Source organism: Beta vulgaris, chromosome 4 (genome assembly GCF_026745355.1).
Source record: "Beta vulgaris subsp. vulgaris cultivar EL10 chromosome 4, EL10.2, whole genome shotgun sequence".
NCBI lineage: Eukaryota > Viridiplantae > Streptophyta > Magnoliopsida > Caryophyllales > Amaranthaceae > Beta > Beta vulgaris.
Genome location: NC_079205.1, coordinates 39,469,991 through 39,488,367, shown reverse-complemented (window position 1 = coordinate 39,488,367; position 18,377 = coordinate 39,469,991).

Genomic DNA, 18,377 nt, shown 5'->3' with positions numbered 1-18,377 from the left:
AAAAGTCTAAATGGAATGAGTTGTTGAAAATTTTAAAATTTCAAAATGGTTAAAACGTTAGCATAGATGAGGGTTTTTTGAGAAGAGATGAAAGCTTTTTGTTCTGGGTTTCAATAACAGAGGGTGTGTGGTGTCGCTTGTTAATGGGTCAGTAGTTACCATTTCTGAGAAGAAACTTGGGGACTGGTTTGATGTTCCGAATGAGGGTTATAAGGATTACATAAAGGGTAGGGCTAAGTTGAACATAAATGGTGTGACCAATGCTAAAATTCTTGCCTACTTTAAGGCAATTCTAATGCTTTCTTTAGATCGAAAAGAATTGTCTCCCTTTCATAAGTTATTGTTCCAGTTGGTTTGGCGTTTTATTTTACCTCGTTGCTCCAAAAGAACCCAGGCAAGCTTCATGGATCTTTCCATTATGTATTGCCTTGCTGAAAACATAAACATCAACCTTCCCTCTCTGATAATTCCACATCTCTCTCACTGCATTACCCACAACACCAAAGTGGGTTATGGTAATCTTCTGTCCTATGTCTTCAAACAATGCAAGGTTAAACTACCTTCTAGTCCCTCCTTTTCCCTTGAGCCAGAAAACTATCTTACAAAAGAAACTTTGACTAGGCTGAGTTTGAGGTTGGTGAATGGCAAGATAGATTTTGAGAGAGAAGAAACTCCGGTTAAGGTTGAAGTAGGGAGTAAGAGAAAGTTGGATGAAGAAGGGGTTGCCAGTGAGTCTGTCAGAAAAAGCCAAAGGTTGGCTGGGTCCAAGTTCCAGAAGAAGCAGGATCAAGGTGACACAGTCTTTATTCACCTAGATTCTGATCCTGTCCCTTCTACTGCAGTGGATTTCCCCTTACTTTCTACAACTGGGCTTAACAAGATGCTCCGGAAAATTCAGGATTCCTTGACCCTCCTGCACACCAAGATTAATGCCATTGAAGCTACTATCCATGTTCTGGACTCTCAGCAGCAGGATCAAATGCTTGTAATCAAGAATGCTGATACTGGGATCAGGAACAAGGTGGATGGTGTGCTTTCCAAGATAGATTTTGTGGTCTCCTCTCTCTTCAAGCGAACCAAATCCTAACTTCTCTTACCTTTGGGTATTTTAAACAATTTTTTTTAGGGCTGTAATTATTAAACAATCTTTTGGATTCTTCTTCTTATGTCCTTCTGAGACATATGAAGTACCTTTAATATTTTCTTTGCTTTCTTCATTTTCTTTCTCATTACTCTGCATATTGACTGATTCTTGTTGTTCCTAATGTTACTCTCTGCCTGCATATTATGTCTGTGTGTTTGGATGGCTAATATTATGAGATATCTGTTTGAGCAACTTGCTTGGTGCCTAGACTGTTGACTCTCTAGTGCTGCAGGTACAACATTTGGTTTTGATAATGACAAAGGGGGAAGAGATAGTGTGTGTACACAAAACAAAATTTTTATCATAGTTCCTTGTATATATTCTGCTCATCTCTGTTCCTACCTATGTCTGATCTTGTTCCCAGTCTGTAGAGTTGTTTAAACTAGGTTAGATTGTGGATAGTTTGTGTAGTTTCTTTTATATGTAGTTTAGAGTTGTTTTTAAAAAATAAAAACCTTAAAAAAATTTAATTAATTGTCAAAAACAAAAAGGGGGAATATTGTTATTTCACTATTTTGATAATGACATATAATTAAAGTTTGCATAATTTTAGTTTATTAATTCGGTTTTTAGTTTCCTTGTTAGAAGTAATTTGTTTATGTCTTAGTTCTATTTCTCTAGTTTATTTTTGTTATGTTTATTTTATTTATCTAGTTTTAATTAGAGTAATTATCTTTAGGTTTCACAAATAAAATGATAAATACTTTATGAAGATTTGATTAGGTGTTTAATCAAGTTTAAAGTTATTTATAATTTATTTGTGACATTTGATTAATATTATGGTTGTAATAAATGAAATATATTAAGATTCTATAATATTGTTTTTTAGTTTAGTGCTTGTGCAGCATCTATGGTTACCTAAAATCTAGGAGCCGCAAAACAATAACCTAAGGAGACGCTAACAAAGTGAACGTTGAAGTAGTTCCTATAATTTAGGAACCGCAACAACCTAGCTATTTGTGAGGCGTGTGAACATGGAGAAGTGGCTGAGATCGTGGAAGCAAACGGAACAAACTATCAACGGTAAAACTGTAATGGGAAGATCATGGAGAAGTAGCTGAAGCTACGTGTGACCATGGAGAAGTTTTGAAGAAAATCGTGGAGAAGTGCTTGAGAAATTAGGTCTCTACAAATAGGCATTTGTAATAGATCTTTTAGTCATACTTTCAGAATTTTATGTAATATTCTTAGAGAAAGTACATTCGATTTTCTTTTTCTTAGAAATTGATGTATTATAGATTGGGATGAGAGAATCTGAGGCTGTAATCCATTTGAGAGAAAAAGAGAAAGAGAAGAGAGAAAGAGAAAAGACTTTGAGCGAAGTCAAGGGAGAAGTCAACTGTTCAGGGGGAACAGGCTGACAGGGAACCAGTTCCTAGAGGAACAGAGTTGGTCCGAGTTTAGGTTGTACAAAAGAGATTCTTTTGGCCTAAAAGTTATTAAAGAGAATTGAGTCAAAATCCCTAGTGGTCAAGGTTATTCTTCCTATTGGGCCTAGGAAGTTTTCCTTGTATAAATCCTGTGTTCCTAATTCTTTTTTAATTCATGCAATTATTTCTTTCTTACTTATTCATTCTTTTATTTCTGCAAAAAGTTTGAAAATCTCTCCAACTACAATTCACCCCCCCCCCTCTTGTAGTTGCTCAAGTGTTCATCCAAGACTAACACAAGAAAAAAGTAGAAGGTAGCTCCACCATTATAGCTATTTTCCGACCAAAGATTCATCCTCTTTGTAGTGTAAGCCGTCCATCCAGGCGGCGGAGTCTGTCCATTTAGGCGGCAAGTGCAACATAATAGCCCGTCCATATAGCCCGTCCATATAGGCGGCTTTAAATGCAAGGTCTTTGCCCTCCATGAAGGTGGTGCGCTTGGCGGCGGCGGAGCTGATACCGCCAGTTAATTACTTTGCCGTCGCTTATTGCTGACGGAAGGACCCTCATCGTCCCTACTCCTTTTATTATTATTATTATTAGGAGTTTGCCGGATTTCAGTTGGTGGTTCCGGAGGAGGGTTATCATTGAGGTTAGGGACGGTGGTTTGTCGGCGTTCACCGACATGGCTATTAACGTGAGTATTATGGCGTTGGGGTGTACTACCAACTCCTCGTGCCGGGTTTGTGGTGCAAGGTACACTATTACGTTCTATGATAAAATATATACTACAAAGAGATACATTATTTAGAATAGTATTGATCTCATTACACTGATGATCCTTTTTAAAAAAAAAAAAAATAGTAGCAATTGAGAAGAACTACCATTTGATAATAGAGCGAATTCGTGCTGATAACGTGTTCTATAGTAGAGAGATTTTAAGCAAGATTGGAGAGTATGCTCTTGTTGTTGTGTACTTTATTTTCTCGCGCGAAGTGCGGTATATATAGTGTCGGGTGAATAATTCACCCGGTGATACATCATATCATTACATAACTGCAGTGAAGTGTCTAATCATGGACGACGCCGTTTTATCCGTTCACTGTTTACATAAAATATTACAACAGTAATAAAAGATTTGAATATGCTAAAATTTGGAGAAACTACAATACTACTTATTGGAAATAGAAGCAAAACTAGCTAACTATTTGATGTTTGGGAACACAAATATTCAAAGTAATATCATATATATCCACATTTCAATTAGAAAAAATTGAAACCAAATCAAAGAGTTTATCACGAAAAATGTACATGTTCTCTCTCAACCTATATATGTTAATAGGAATAAGAAATAACAAAAACTTTTAGAAGAAGATTTGTCTCTAACCATAGATGTTTGTTTGATCATAATGTGGATTTTCATCTTCTTTCACCTGTAGTATCAGATGATGATAATCAATTTTTTATTTCATCAATCTCCCAAGAAGAAATTTAGAAAGCGGTTTTTGGGCTTGCCTTGATAAATCTCCGGAGGACACAGGTGGGTTTTCTCCTTATTTTTTTCAGAGATATTGGACTTTAGTTGGGAATTCAGTGTGTCATGTTGTTCAAGCTTTCTTTCACTCTAGTCATATACTTAAGGAAATTCATCATTCATTCTTGCCTTAGTCCCCAACATTGATAATCCCTCCACTACAAATCACCTACGTCTTATTACTTTGTTCTCCACTATCTGCAAAGTTATCTCTAAAATTATCACAAACAGATTAAAAGTTACTATGGGTAAAATTATTCAACTCCTACAAGGTGCTTTTATCCCTGAAAGATTAATCCAAGATAATATTCTTATTGCTCATGAAGCATTTTATTCTTTTAAGAAACAAAATAGGTAAGGAATGTTGGAGTGCGATTAAATTAGATATGCAAAAAAGCTTATGGTAGACTGGAATAGGATTACATTTATACCACTTTAGATAAGTTGGGGTTCAGCCCAACTTGGATTGGTAGGATTAGTAGTTATATTTCTACTACTTCTTTTTCAATTCTAGTTAATGATATTCTAGGAGAAAGATTTTTCCATCTCGTGGAATTCGAAAAGGACACCCTCTTTCCCCTTATCTTTTCATTCTATATGTTGAACTACTAGCTAGAGAATTTTCTCATGACTCCTGGAAAACTTACAGATGTTCCTACTGGCAGATCGAGAGTTAGAATTCCCTTTCTTACCTTTACCGATGACACTATGATTTTTGCTAAGGCGACTAATCTTGGTTGTATGAAAATTAGACAAGTTTTAGATAAATATTGCTCGATGTCAGAATAACTTGTTAATTATTATTATAAATCGGTCTTTCAATGTTCTCCAAACGTTATTGATTCTGATAAAGTAAACTTTACTGCTATTTTTGGGATACAAGAAACTTCATATTTAGGTGATTACTATTGGGGTGTCCTATTATCAATTCTAGGGTCATACGACACCTTTGTTGGGGTTGTTTCAAAAATTGTTCAACAATTTCCTCAGTGGAAGGCCAATAAGTTGGCAAAACAATTCTTATTCTGTCAAATTCAGATTCTAAAGCGAGCTTCAAAATACAAAGCTTTACTCTTCATAAAAAAATGCTCTATAAATGGGATGCAACTTATAGAAATTTCTTCTAAAATAAATATCCTTTTTCGAAAATGGCTAATCTAATAGGTTGGAATAAGGTTTGTCAACCAAAATCCTTTGGAGTGTAGGCTTTTGAAAAGTTGAAGTTTCTAATGGCAGGTGGTAATGAGCAAAGCGAGAGGAAAGCAAGTTACAGTGTTGTGTTGTCGATCTAATCCTATCCAGAATGGGGGTTATGGCAAAGAACAAGAAGAAACGAAAAGAAGGAATTTGTCTTCTCTGAACAAAGAAAGTAGAAAAAAGTCAAACTTTTGGCTTGCTACAAGCTGGGCTCAAGTAATGTAGCCCTCCAAATGAAGTTATTATGGAAAATAGTCTCAAAAATAAGGACAGTATTTGGGTTAAATTAGTTCAACAAAAGTATATGAAGGATAATAGTATTTTTTTTTTCGTGTAAAATCTCTTATACTGCTTTTTGACAATGGAAAAATCTTTTGCGTCATCGGCAAATGTTTAAACAAGGTGTTAAATGGCATTGGGATATCGAATGAACATTATATTTTGGTTAGATAAATGGATTGTTCAGTTCCCCTCTTCTCTCTATGTTTCATCCAATTCTCAATACTGAAAATCTTAAGGTTGCATATTGTATCTTATACTCGGGTGTCTGGAATTGCCCCAAACTCCTTAGAGCATGTACAATGGGTGGTGGGTTTTGTTGGTGTTTATATATTTTTCATTCTCTCTCCTTTCCTCCTTCTTACACCTCACATCCCACTAACTTCCCACCAACTTATCTTTCTTTTTCTCACAATGGATAGACTAGTCCTACTTGGCTTTTCTAATTCTCTCTCTTACTTTTGGTATACTCCATCATATACTATTTTTTCTATCCAAAATGTTCTTACTCTTATATAGAGTAGATAATTTTTATTCATGTTTTAATTAGTGATATATTAATTTCTTTATATACATTGTGAATAATTTTAGGTAAAGTTATTAGAAAGAAAAGTAGGTTGTGAAAAATATGGTAAAATATATCAAATTTAGACTCAATTATAGATAATTTTTTTTATAGTTGTAATGTAATTTTTTTAAAAAAATTATAAGATGATTTTATTTACTTTTTAAAAAAAACAATCTTGTAAAAAAACAACAACAATAAAGTAATATTGATACATATGGCAACACCCTATTCGTTGCTATGCACACCATCCAAGGTATGGTTGGTCTAGCATTCTAGACCAACCAACTCCAAGGGCCAATTGCTCCAATAGTAAAACTAAGTAAAGATAGCTTTACTTTTTGCTAGAACAACCAAAACCAACACCATTGCTCCTGCTCTTAGGCTAGTTGTTCCTAGTATGGTGAAGATTATTGTTTTTCTTTTTATTCCTTCGTCTAATCAAGAAGACAAATTGGTGTGGGGGCTAACTTTGGTCTTCGGGTAGCCATTATTCATTCAAATCGGGTGCTTCTCTTATCCAAAAGCTTAATGGCTTTAATGATCTCAAGGTGGTGTATAATCAAATTTGGGGTATTTGTGCTCCTTCTAGGATTAAAAATTTTCTTGCGGAAGCTTTTAGTGATGGACTAGTCTCTACTATAGTTTGGACAGAAGTAATATTTTTGTGCTGCAAAATTGTCGTTTTTGTAATAATCTTACCGAGACAACTCGTCATGTGTGTTTTGAACATCATTTTACATTAGATGTGTTTGCTCATTTGACGGATAATTTCAATGGCCTATCCTTCATTCATGGATCCCTTCGTTGGAGCTCAAACTTTTCATCCGCCTTTAGAAGCTTGTTATAGTTGCTTGTTTGTTGCTCAGCATACTCAACTCTCTATTATTGTTTGGTGGGATGTTTGGTATTTTAGAATTATACGCATCATTTTTACTGAAGAGAGTGTTTCTTTCTCCCAAGCTAGTTTTATCATTAACTCCTATGTTAAGAAGTGTGATAAAGCTAATTGTTCCGATTTAGTTATTCATGTACTAGCTTTTCGTCTAACAAAATCAATAAGTTGCCTCCTCGCTCTAATAAGAATCTTATTTGGCCCCATGATGAGAAAGTTGTTAAGTCAAATTTTGATAGTTCTAAACTGAATAATGGGCAATCTTCTTATGGCTTTGTTCTTAGAAATTCCCTGAGGTTTTGATGGCAAGTGCCAATTTTTTGGGATATTATCCTTCGATTCTAATAGCGGAATGTATGGGGTTGCTTGAAGGCATTAAAGGGGTAATTTCTCTCCATATTAAGAAGATTGTCATTGAACAAGATAATATCACTGTTATTTACTCTATATATAAAGCCTAATGCTAATCTTTCATGGCCTATTAATAATATTATTATTGATGCAGGTTCACTTTCCGAGCATTTTGACCAAATGTCTTTTCTACATTGTTATTGGGATGCCAAACGAGTAGCGGATATAGCACAGAAGGGTCACTTCTCTTCGGATATGTTATTTTGGTTTCCTCCTTATTGTATTTTTTCCCTTATGTAGGTGTGAGCACATATTTGACTACCTCATTGAAGGGTTTTATTCAAAAACAATTTCTAAGTCATCAACAAGTCGTTAGAATAAGACTCGTAAACCTAATTCATGAAACTTAAAGACATCTTTGGGACTTATCCAATGTAGATTTCCCTGTCATAATTTCATAGTTGGTCACTAAACCACAAATTGAGTTTGGGGATGAGGATACGAACATGATCAGGAATTACGTTCTTCCATTGATGGCCTTAACTTAACACGATTCATAGCAAATTTTATGCAAAAGAACAACCAAATTAAATAATAGATTTCAAGCATCCTAAAAGGCTAGGTTGGCTCATTAAACACATAAAAGTACTACTTTTTTAGATGGCAAACTATTAAGCAATCAATATTATTGGGTCCTTAATTCAATTTTCCAACTATCTAACTAGTTGTTAGAACTATTTCTTAGGTTTTGATTAATAATAATATAAGAAAGCATAAGAATCGAAATCATAAAAATATATAGAAAGTAAAAATGAGTATAGATTTAGAATGTAGAAAGAACGAATATTTATTAAAGATCTACATCATGAAAAGATTGTTAGTAACTTCAATAAAGTAAATAAGAAAAAAAAGATTAAATACCCTTAAAAATATACCGATATGGCTAGGATATGAGATAATAATAACCTTCGGGCAGAGCAATCGTGAAGCATTCAATGAAAACTTATGGAGATCTATTAAAGTATGAGTATGTGTTTATGTGTTTTAACATGAGACGTATGAGAGTCTGAGAGTGTTTTATGCCTTGAGAGATTGTAAGTATTCGGGAAAAAAGTGTTTGAAATCCAGAATACAATAGTTTATTTATAGTTTAACTTAAATAAAAAGAAAAGAAAGAATGATGCGCGTCGCGCAAAAGATTGTGTCGCGCGAAAGTTTCCCTCCAACTTCCCCCCAACACTAGAGGAAAAAAGGGCAATGGCTGCGGTTATCCGAGAAACGCAACCCTTAATCCATCTGAAAAAAACGAGGGAAAGAAAATGGGAATTAAGGGTTGTGGTTAGCCCGAAAATCGCAGCCCTTGGACCTTCAATATATTATAACTAGCCTACTATGCACGCGATGCGTGCATCGATTGTTTTGGTCTGTTCTTAATAGATTTCATCTAAATATAATTTTAGAAGTGTGATTTATAATTATTTGTTATATAAACTAATGTAAACTGATTAGAAATTGTAATGAACATTAAGGTATAAGGTCTTATAGTCAATTTAAATTTGTATTTTTTTTAATTAAATAACAATTTTTCTAATTGTGTCAAATTACTTTTTTAATGCTAATTTAGTTTAATTTATCATTTTCACCCCATATTTAAATTAGGAAAGGATATATTATAGAAGATTTGAATATCCAATTATATATTTAGCTAAGGACAAAAAGGACTTTTTAAAGGGGGACACCACAGCTCCCCCTTGACTTATATAATAGAGATCTAAATGAACTCTCTCCCTTTTCACATACCCCCCCTTTTCTCTCTCTCTCTCTCTCTCACACTCTCTCAGCTCTCTCTCTCTATCTCTTTCGTCCCCTCATCTCTCACTCTCTCCTTAATTTTTGGGCACTAAGCACCACTGTTGTTCCCCTGTACCAACCGCAAACCTCGAGTCACCACTGCAAGCTTTTGCAGTTGTTGCGTACTTGGACTAACACACCTGAACAAACACGCTCATTGTCTCTATCCTCTGCAACATATTTTCAATGACAGCGGGGGTAGCAACTTCAGCAGCAACCTCAATCACTAAACTTGACACCTCCGCCTTATCGTTGCCTTTCCGACACTGGATCTTTCTCCTCCGCTTTACTTCTTCTACGCTCCCCATCTCCTATTATTCTTCCTTCGATTTCAACTTTTTACTATTTTTGATGATAATTCCTTGTTACTAAATTACATCTTGAAGCATTACTTTTGAATTCTATGCAACTGTATATAATCAGAAATGTAGGTTGATTTTTGGCATTTTGAGATTTCTTCTAGTATCAAAACTTTGAAGTTTGAGGCTTATCTTGATTTCGTAGGAAAAGAAGGTTAGATCAAGATGACTAATAAATGGAGCGCAAAACCTGGAATTATCTATGACTAGAATGAAATTACTTATGTTTTGATGGAGGTTTCTTGGAAATGACTTGGAAATATGATGTTATTTGGATGAAGAAGATTCAATTAGTATCCAAAATGTGCAAATTTGCCAGACTTTTAGAATGTACTAGTATATTATTACTTTCTTTACTATTATTATTAGCTTTTAAAACTGTGCAAAACATAGTAAGATATTGAAGAAGAAAAGGGAATTTTTTTCAAAGGTGGTGTAAGTATGTGATAAGGTGATCTTATTGTCAAAATTGAATTTGGAGTGAATTTGATGGTTTAGAATTTAAAATCCTCAAACCATGGTGATAAGTGTTTGTAACGCACTTTATGAGATCCTTTTAGTTGGTTTAATCCTCTTTCTCTCCTTTCTTCCCTCTTTCTTCTTTGTTTCCTTCTTTATTTCATTCACTTGATCATTATTGATCATAGTGAAATTTTGCTAGATTTTCGGTCAATTTTGACTGAACTTCTAGCACATTTGCTTTCATCGTGTTTTCCCGTGGTTTGATTGCAGGTATGATATTTTCCAAGGTCGAGAGTTGGGATAAATGACATAACGAAGGAGTTTGAGAAGCCGAGTAGAGACCTTTGTGCGCTCGCACCATTCTATAGGTGCCCGCACATATTGGTGCACCCGCACCTGCCAATGTAGTGCGTCCACATCATCCTGGAATTCGTGAAGTCCAAGATCAGGAACTTTGGTGTGCCCGCACCAGGCATTGCAGTGCACCCGCAACACTCTGCTGCGTCCGCACCTCTCATAACGATGCGCTCCCATCTGATGCTATTTTGAGAGTAGAAGAAATGGTGCGCCTGCACCTGATTTTGGTGCGCGGACACCGTTTAAGTTCGAGAAGAAAAACTCTGTGTTATGCGTGTTTAATAACAATCAAGTGAATTTATTTTAAGACTTATGATTTATTATATGGAGTAGAGAGGATTATTAGGATTCATATTAGAGAGGAAAAAACACTTGCTTATTCTTAGATTTCAAATTCAAAGATTAAAGTTGTTAATTTTCTACACATTCAAGGTATCTTTTATTAATCTAATTTCGAAGTTTTCAGTTTTATTCATCTTTGTGTTTATCAATCTCTGCTCTTTGATAGTACTAGTTCTCTTTTATTCTAGTTTATTGTTTATTTATTTTCATTATATTAATTATCCCTTAATGATGTTTAGTCCTAGATTATTTATAAGTTTCATGTTTTTATGCTTAGAATCCATGATTAGTGAGTAGCTCCTATCTAGGGTTAGGGTGAAAGTATGGATTAAGTTTTTCATATATTGTTAATGTGATTGTGATGATCTAAATATGGTTATGCATTGATCTTGGTGTTTTGAGGCCTTACGGTAGATATTGATTACATTTAAGCTTTGGTATTTTGATTCCAAATGTTCTTGATCGAACTTTAACTCTTTTATCATCCACATGAATAAACTTAATTTCTAGGCCAAGCTATTAGCTTAGGTAGAAATTTAGGGGGTCCTTTTTTAGGGGTTTCTCGAATTCATTGGATCTCTTAATCAATTTACTAAAGACCATTAAAGAGAGGATTTAGTTGATTTATTAAGTGATTATTCTTGAGGACCATTCGAGAAAGGACTCGAGTATTTTAGAGGAAAATTGAACCTTGCATAATTATCGCCTTTGAATCACAATTACATTAATGATCGTTGTCGAGTTTGATTCATACTAGTAACCTTAACTCTAATGTCTTCCTTATTAAAATTTTCATCTCGTATTATTTTCTAGGTCTTTGGTAATAGTTAGTTTTAGTTGTTAAAAATTAGGAAAAATTGACGATAAAGGTCTCAACTTTGGGTGGTAATTTTTAAAAGGTCTGAACTATTGATTAACCTGTGTAGGTCCCAACTTTAGGGATATTAACTTTTAGCGGGCCTTAGTGACTTGAAACTGGCTTAATAGGTCATAATTTGTAAAACTTGGGTCACACCAGAAGGGTTAATTGAGGGAGGGAAGTAGGAACTAGGTGAGATTTTAAAAAAAAATCATCAGTTTTAAGTCATCGAGGCCCGCTAAAAGTTAAGACCCCCCTAAAGTTGGGACCTACACAGGTTAATCAATGGTTCAAACCTTGTAAAAATTATCACCCAAAGTTCAAACCTCTATTATCAATTTTTCCTAAAAATTATTCGAAAACACCAAAAATCCGTCAATTAGGTAACTTAGACTTGTTAGACTTTGATTAATCCCAATTTCCTTGTAAATCGACTCTTTACTTGCCTTTAGTACGTTCTTAGTAATTGCTTGTTAGGATTTACAAATAATTTTTGAAAAGCGATTTTTGGTGCCTTAATGACACGCTAAAAACCTCTTATCAAAATGGCGACGGTGCCAGGGAAATTATGCTATTGATTGAAGTTTTTCTACTTTTAGTGTTGCTTAGTTGGTTTTTCTTTTTTTTTGTTGTTATATGCTAATTCTCTACTTAGCTTCGTTGTGTTAAATGAGAATAAGAGCTCACGATTCACCCACTTTGCCTCTAGGTCAGGAAATTGAATGTACCTTGTGAAAGCTTCGAAATTTTTCGGAACAATTGTCTTTGGGTTCGAACCATCTTCACCAGTCTCAAGTACAACAAGTGAAGTTGAATTAGATTTGGGCGAAGCAAATGCACAACTCTTTAGGGATTTCGGAAATCTGGGTTCCTATGTCCTACAAGGTGGTATTCGATTCTCCACCACTACTACTAATTTCAACATTCATCTTCAATACATTCCGATGGTGAAAGCAGAACAATTTTGTTGGGGGTCATATGAAGATCCTCTTGACCATCTTGACAGGTTTCTTGAGATCTGTTCCATGATAGCCACAAATGACGTATTTCCATACTACATTAAGATGTATCTGTTCCAGTCTTCTCTTACCGGAAAAGCAAAATCATGGCTCAAGAGCTTACCTACTAATTCCCTCATTACTTAGGAGGAAGTCACATTGATTTTTCTGAAGAAATACTTTCCAGAATGGAAGACAACAAACATAAGGAGGAAAATCTCCTCATTTGAGCAAGAGAACGATAAGACACTTACGGAAGCTTGGGAATGGCTCAAGGAGATGATATGTTCATCCCCTCACCATGACTTCAACAAAAGTCTACTTATGTGGTTCTTCTATGATGGCCTTGATCCTATGTCACGCGTCAACCTTGATGCCAGAGTGGGAGGTCAACTTTCAAAGATCCCGCAAGACCAACTTGTCCACGCACAATCGAAGAAGTGATTAAGAACTATTCATGGGGTGGAAGAAGAAGAGGTGTTCAACCTAAGAAGAGTGGTAAGTTTGAATTGGATCCCATGGATCAAATTCAATCTAAGATGGATCAAGTTGACAAGAAGCTCTTCAAGATCAACCTCGCATCATTTAATCCATCACAGGTAATAAGAATGATTACTTTAACAACTCTTCTACTAGTAAAACTTAGCTACTCTTGAACTTGAGAATAATAACTCTTTAACATGAATTCTTCAATCTCGAGTCTTCAAGAATTGCTTGTGACAGGCTAATTCGTATCACCTAATCAAAAGTAATCCCAAAGTCTTCTAACAATTAGTAGTCAGGGAAGTATGGTCGAATTCACAGGGAAAACATACAATGTTATTTTCCTAATTGTTCGATCAAATCTAGATTACAGGGAATGAGTGTTTGTTTGTAATTATACTAAACTAGACAATAACTATATCAAGAATATCAATACTAAAAAGCCTCGGGCGTAGGTTCACCAATGAACAATATTCCAGGATAAAACATAAAAATCAATAATGAATAACGCAGTCAAACAGGTTGATTTGCTCTCTTGAGTCGAAATTAACCATATAATGATATTAACAGGCTCTCGCAATCTATTAATTAATATCAACTCTACCTATTGAAACTAGCCTTAATATCAAGTTTATACCTCTCAGCGCATAACCTAATATTGCAACACTATAACAATCAAATCTGGTCAAATAGGATTGAATAGAGACAATACATTCAATAGGAATTAACATACATCATCAAAAATCAATAATTTATAGACATCCCTTCATAATTGATCATGGATGCCCTCAACCCTACAAATAGACTACTCTATCATAATTGAGGCAAACATACTCATGATGAAATAAGTAAACATAGTGAATTAATAACCAAGAATTAAATAGGAATAATAAGAGAGTAGAAGGAATCCCAATTGTAGAACCAATCTTATAAATTCAAAGCTTCTATTGAAATTTCAATGTGAATTGGGGAAAAGTAATATTAGGGTTCTTGAGTAATTAAAAAGTGCTTAGAAAACTAAAAGCTCAAACTATAATGAAAAAAAAATAGTTTCAACCCTAAAAGGACAAGTATTGGGGCAACACACGCTTCAGATTCCTTAAAAACTGCCCCGCCCGACCAACCCGGGCGGTTGTCAGGTATCCTAATCACTCGTCACGCCCGACCGAACGGTCTTCAGCTCTCCTTTTCCAAATGAACTCGTCTCGCCCTACCAACCCGGGCGGATGTCGCTCGGTCGGGCCCGAAAGTAAACTTTGCTTGCTCTCTTTTCAAACTCAAAATGTTGCTAAGTCAAGTCGCCCGACCAACCCCGTCGGATGTCGCCCGGTCTATGACGCCCAAACTCTAATATTCAAAGTGTCATAACTTTTGCGTTACTTGTCAGAATTAAGCAAATGGCCACTCGTTACAAAGCTCTTGAATTGTATAATCCAACTCAAGCAAAATGATCGTGATCCTAAAAGTACATCATCTCTTGTAGTGGTATAAATGAGTAGGAAATGCACCAAAACATGCTAATTCCTACAATAATGAACCTGAAACTAGAAACACACTACAAGGAGCTCATTAGTATTAAAAATGGCTCCGAAGAACGTAATTAAGACCAATAATCAATGAGGGACGGGGGTAAAAACTCTATATAAATTAGACATATCACTTGGACCAATCTGCATCATTATCATATATACATAGAGAATACAAGATGTCATTTTTATTTGTGTTTATCATCATCAAAAACCATAAGGTCATAACATACAGCTATACTGAGTATTAGGGTTTGTAATAGAATAAAATTGGTGTCTTCCAAATCTGTAGAATTATATTTATTAATTAGGCATGATTAATCTGAAAAGTGACAAATTATTGTTGTAATTAGTTCTTTCAAGATAATTATTGTGTTACTGTAAAGTTTAAACTTTGTGAAACATTATACAAGTGGTATTTGTAAGATGAAAAAAAAAATCTTTGTTTTTGTTCATTTATTCTTATATTGATTTAGATATGAATGGGGAGCCATCTTTGGTGCATGGTGATAGCAATGTCCCTTTCTTGTCCTTATTGAATGGATGCAAGATTGATAATAATAACCAAAATACGGGAGGCGAGATTGACTATGATGAAATAGGTAGTGATAATGAAGAGTTGGAGGTGAGAGATGCAAGAGACAAAACTAAGCACTAGTACAAGAAATTAGAGAAGGACTTGGAAGATGAACTTAATTCCTTAAAGAGAGTTGCAGCAAGAAGACAACTAGAGGGTATTAATATTGAATGTGATGAGGACAATGAGGATTCATATGAGTTTCATAGTCCATGTGAATCATCTAATGAAGATGATCATGGATATTTAGTTTCATCGCCATCTCACAAGTCTTGTAAGAAGAGTGTCAAGATTGCCAAATCGTATAAGGCTGGAACTTTACCACAAGACACAATTTTTTGTAGGCATGAAAAATATAAATGCAGCGCAATTCAGAATAACCCTAAGAGAATACTGCATCAACAACATGATGTTAGATTTACCAAAAATCATAAGGATAGAGTTGGAGCAAAATGTACAAGAGAGGGATGTGAATGGAAAATATGGGATTCATGGGATGGAACAACATGAAGTTTTTAGGTTAAAACTTATTCTGAGAAGCATAATTGTGGAAGGGGCAATAAATCAAAAAGTATTTCTTCACATTGGGTTGCAAACCAGTACCATAACAAATTTAAGGTAAACCCTTACTAGAAAATGCAAGACATAGTGTATACCGTGTGGAATGAATGGGGCATTGATATTTCCATGACGATGACATACAATGCCAGGAAAAAGGCTCGAAATTTGATAGTTGGAGAGTATACAAAGCAATTTTCCTTGCTGCCTAGGTATGCATAAGAGATTTTGAGATAAAACCAAAATAATACGGTTAAGTTTATGACTTTATGTTAAATAACAATGAGTTTAATTAAGTGCATATTCTTGTGTTTTTTTTTTTGCTTTGAGGGTTGATTTCTGGATGGATGTAGACCTTTCATATACGTTGATGGTTGTTTCCTAAAATGACCTTTGGGAGGGCAGCTCCTAGTAGCAGTTGGTAGGGATGGGAACAACCAAATGTTCCCTATCGCATGGGCTGTGGTAGATGTCGAAAATCATGAAAATTAGTCTTGGTTTCTCAATCCTTTGATTGAAGATCTTGGTACTAGTAGAGGGGCAATGTACACGATCATGTCTGACCAACAAAAGGGTTTAGTTAAAGCAATTTCTAAAGTACTTGTAGAAGTAGAAGTTTAGTGTTGCGATAGGCATGTGTTATTGTAACTTTAGAGGCGTTTTTGGTGGAGGAAAGGAGTATAGATTACACTTTTGGAAAATATCTAAGGCAATCACATAAAATAAGTTTAAGGAGAGATTAGAGGACTTTAGCAAGATTGCACTAACAGCTGCATTAGACCTTCTTAATAGAAATTATAAAAAATGGTGTCGGGCTTTTTATAGTCCCTTAAGTAAGTGTGAGAACGTGGATAATAATATGAGTGATGTGTTTAATGCCTAAACAATTGAGTCTAGACACAAATCTATAATTACCTTGTCGAAGGACATAAGAGAGGGTTAATGGAAAGGTTGCACCGAAAGAGGGACATGTATTAAAAGAAAGAGTGGTTCATATGTCCTAAGGCTCTAGAAAAGTTGGAACAATACAAGTTGTTTGCAAGAGGACGGTCAACTTATTGGGACGGAAGATTCGATTTTGGTGTGAGAGAAGGAGTAACCCAAGTGAGATATGTTGTTCACATATTGAACAAATCTTGTAATTGTAATGCATGACAACTTGATGGTACACCTTGCAAGCATGTTGTGGCTGCCATATGGAAAAATGTAGAACGCCCAGAACACTACATACATGATTGCTACAGGAAAATGTCTTATGAGAAAGCATATCAATACAGTCTTGAACCTCTTAATGGACCTCAGGTATGGCCACAAAGCAACAACTTCATCTCCCCTCCTCCATTAAAGAAAATTGTTGCTTGCAGACTTATAACTAAGAGGAGAAGACAAGCTGGAAACTGTAGGGGGTGCCAAACTCAGTAGGATTGGTAGAGAGTGATGACGTGCAAAATATGTAGAAGGAAGGGAACAATAAGAAAGTTTGCAAAAATCTTCCAAGTGAAAACGTAGATGCACCTCATCATAAACTAAAAAAAGCCACAATTTGCACAATACCAAGTGCATCAACAAGTACAACAACATGCACTCAACACTCAACCACACCAATGGACAACAGAGGGTTTGGAGTATATAATATCCTAATGGACATCAACGAGTTTCTACAGCTAGTAGTTCATTTCTGGTAATTTCATTTAGATTATTATTATTATTATTATTATTATTATTATTATGAGTATGAGTATGATTATTTATTATTTATTATTTATTATTTATTATTTATTATTTATTATCTATTATTTATTATTATTATTGTTCTTCTTCTTCTTCTTTTCTTCTTCTTCTTCTTCTTCTTCTTCTTCTTCTTCTTCTTCTTCTTCTTCTTCTTCTTCTTCTTCTTCTTCTTCTTATTATTATTATTATTATTATTATTATTATTATTAATTTATTATTATTATTATTATTATTATTATTATTATTATAAGTAATTTACTATTAATACTACTATTTACTAGTTTATTTGTTTAAAAGGACTATTATTATTATTATCCTTGTCGCATTTAATAATTATTAATATTGATAATTATCATTAATGTCGTTATTATTATAAATGTCATTGATATCACTATTTCAAGTTATTTGTGTTCAATAAGAAGAATGTTCTTTTGGCATTTGTACGTGTTCTTTTTTATATTTAATCTAATTAACAATTTTGTTACGCGATGTTCTTTTTGATGTTGTACATGTAAAGACATGATAATAGTATATGATGTTTTTAACAATTTTGGCAGAATAATATAAAACATATGTTACTAGTTTATATAAAACATGAGTAGCATATGATAACCTAACGGTGTTGGCATCACCTTCAAATTTCCCTGGAATTTCAACTTATCTTTAAAAACAAAGTTGATTGGAATAAGACAACAATATAAGAAGAATATTAACAATTTTGTTCAAGATAATATGATTATATATTTATAGGTTTATTATAATAATAAAAAAATAATTGATTGTCCAATCGCTATTAACTGTCCGTATTTACTAAATCTTTAAGAATAAAATGAATTAAGCGCATGTTTGGTTCACTGAACTGGAATGGAATGTATTGATGTCCATATCAGGGTTTAACCTCTCTTGTCTACGGTTTACCTCTCTCTCTCCCTTCCACAC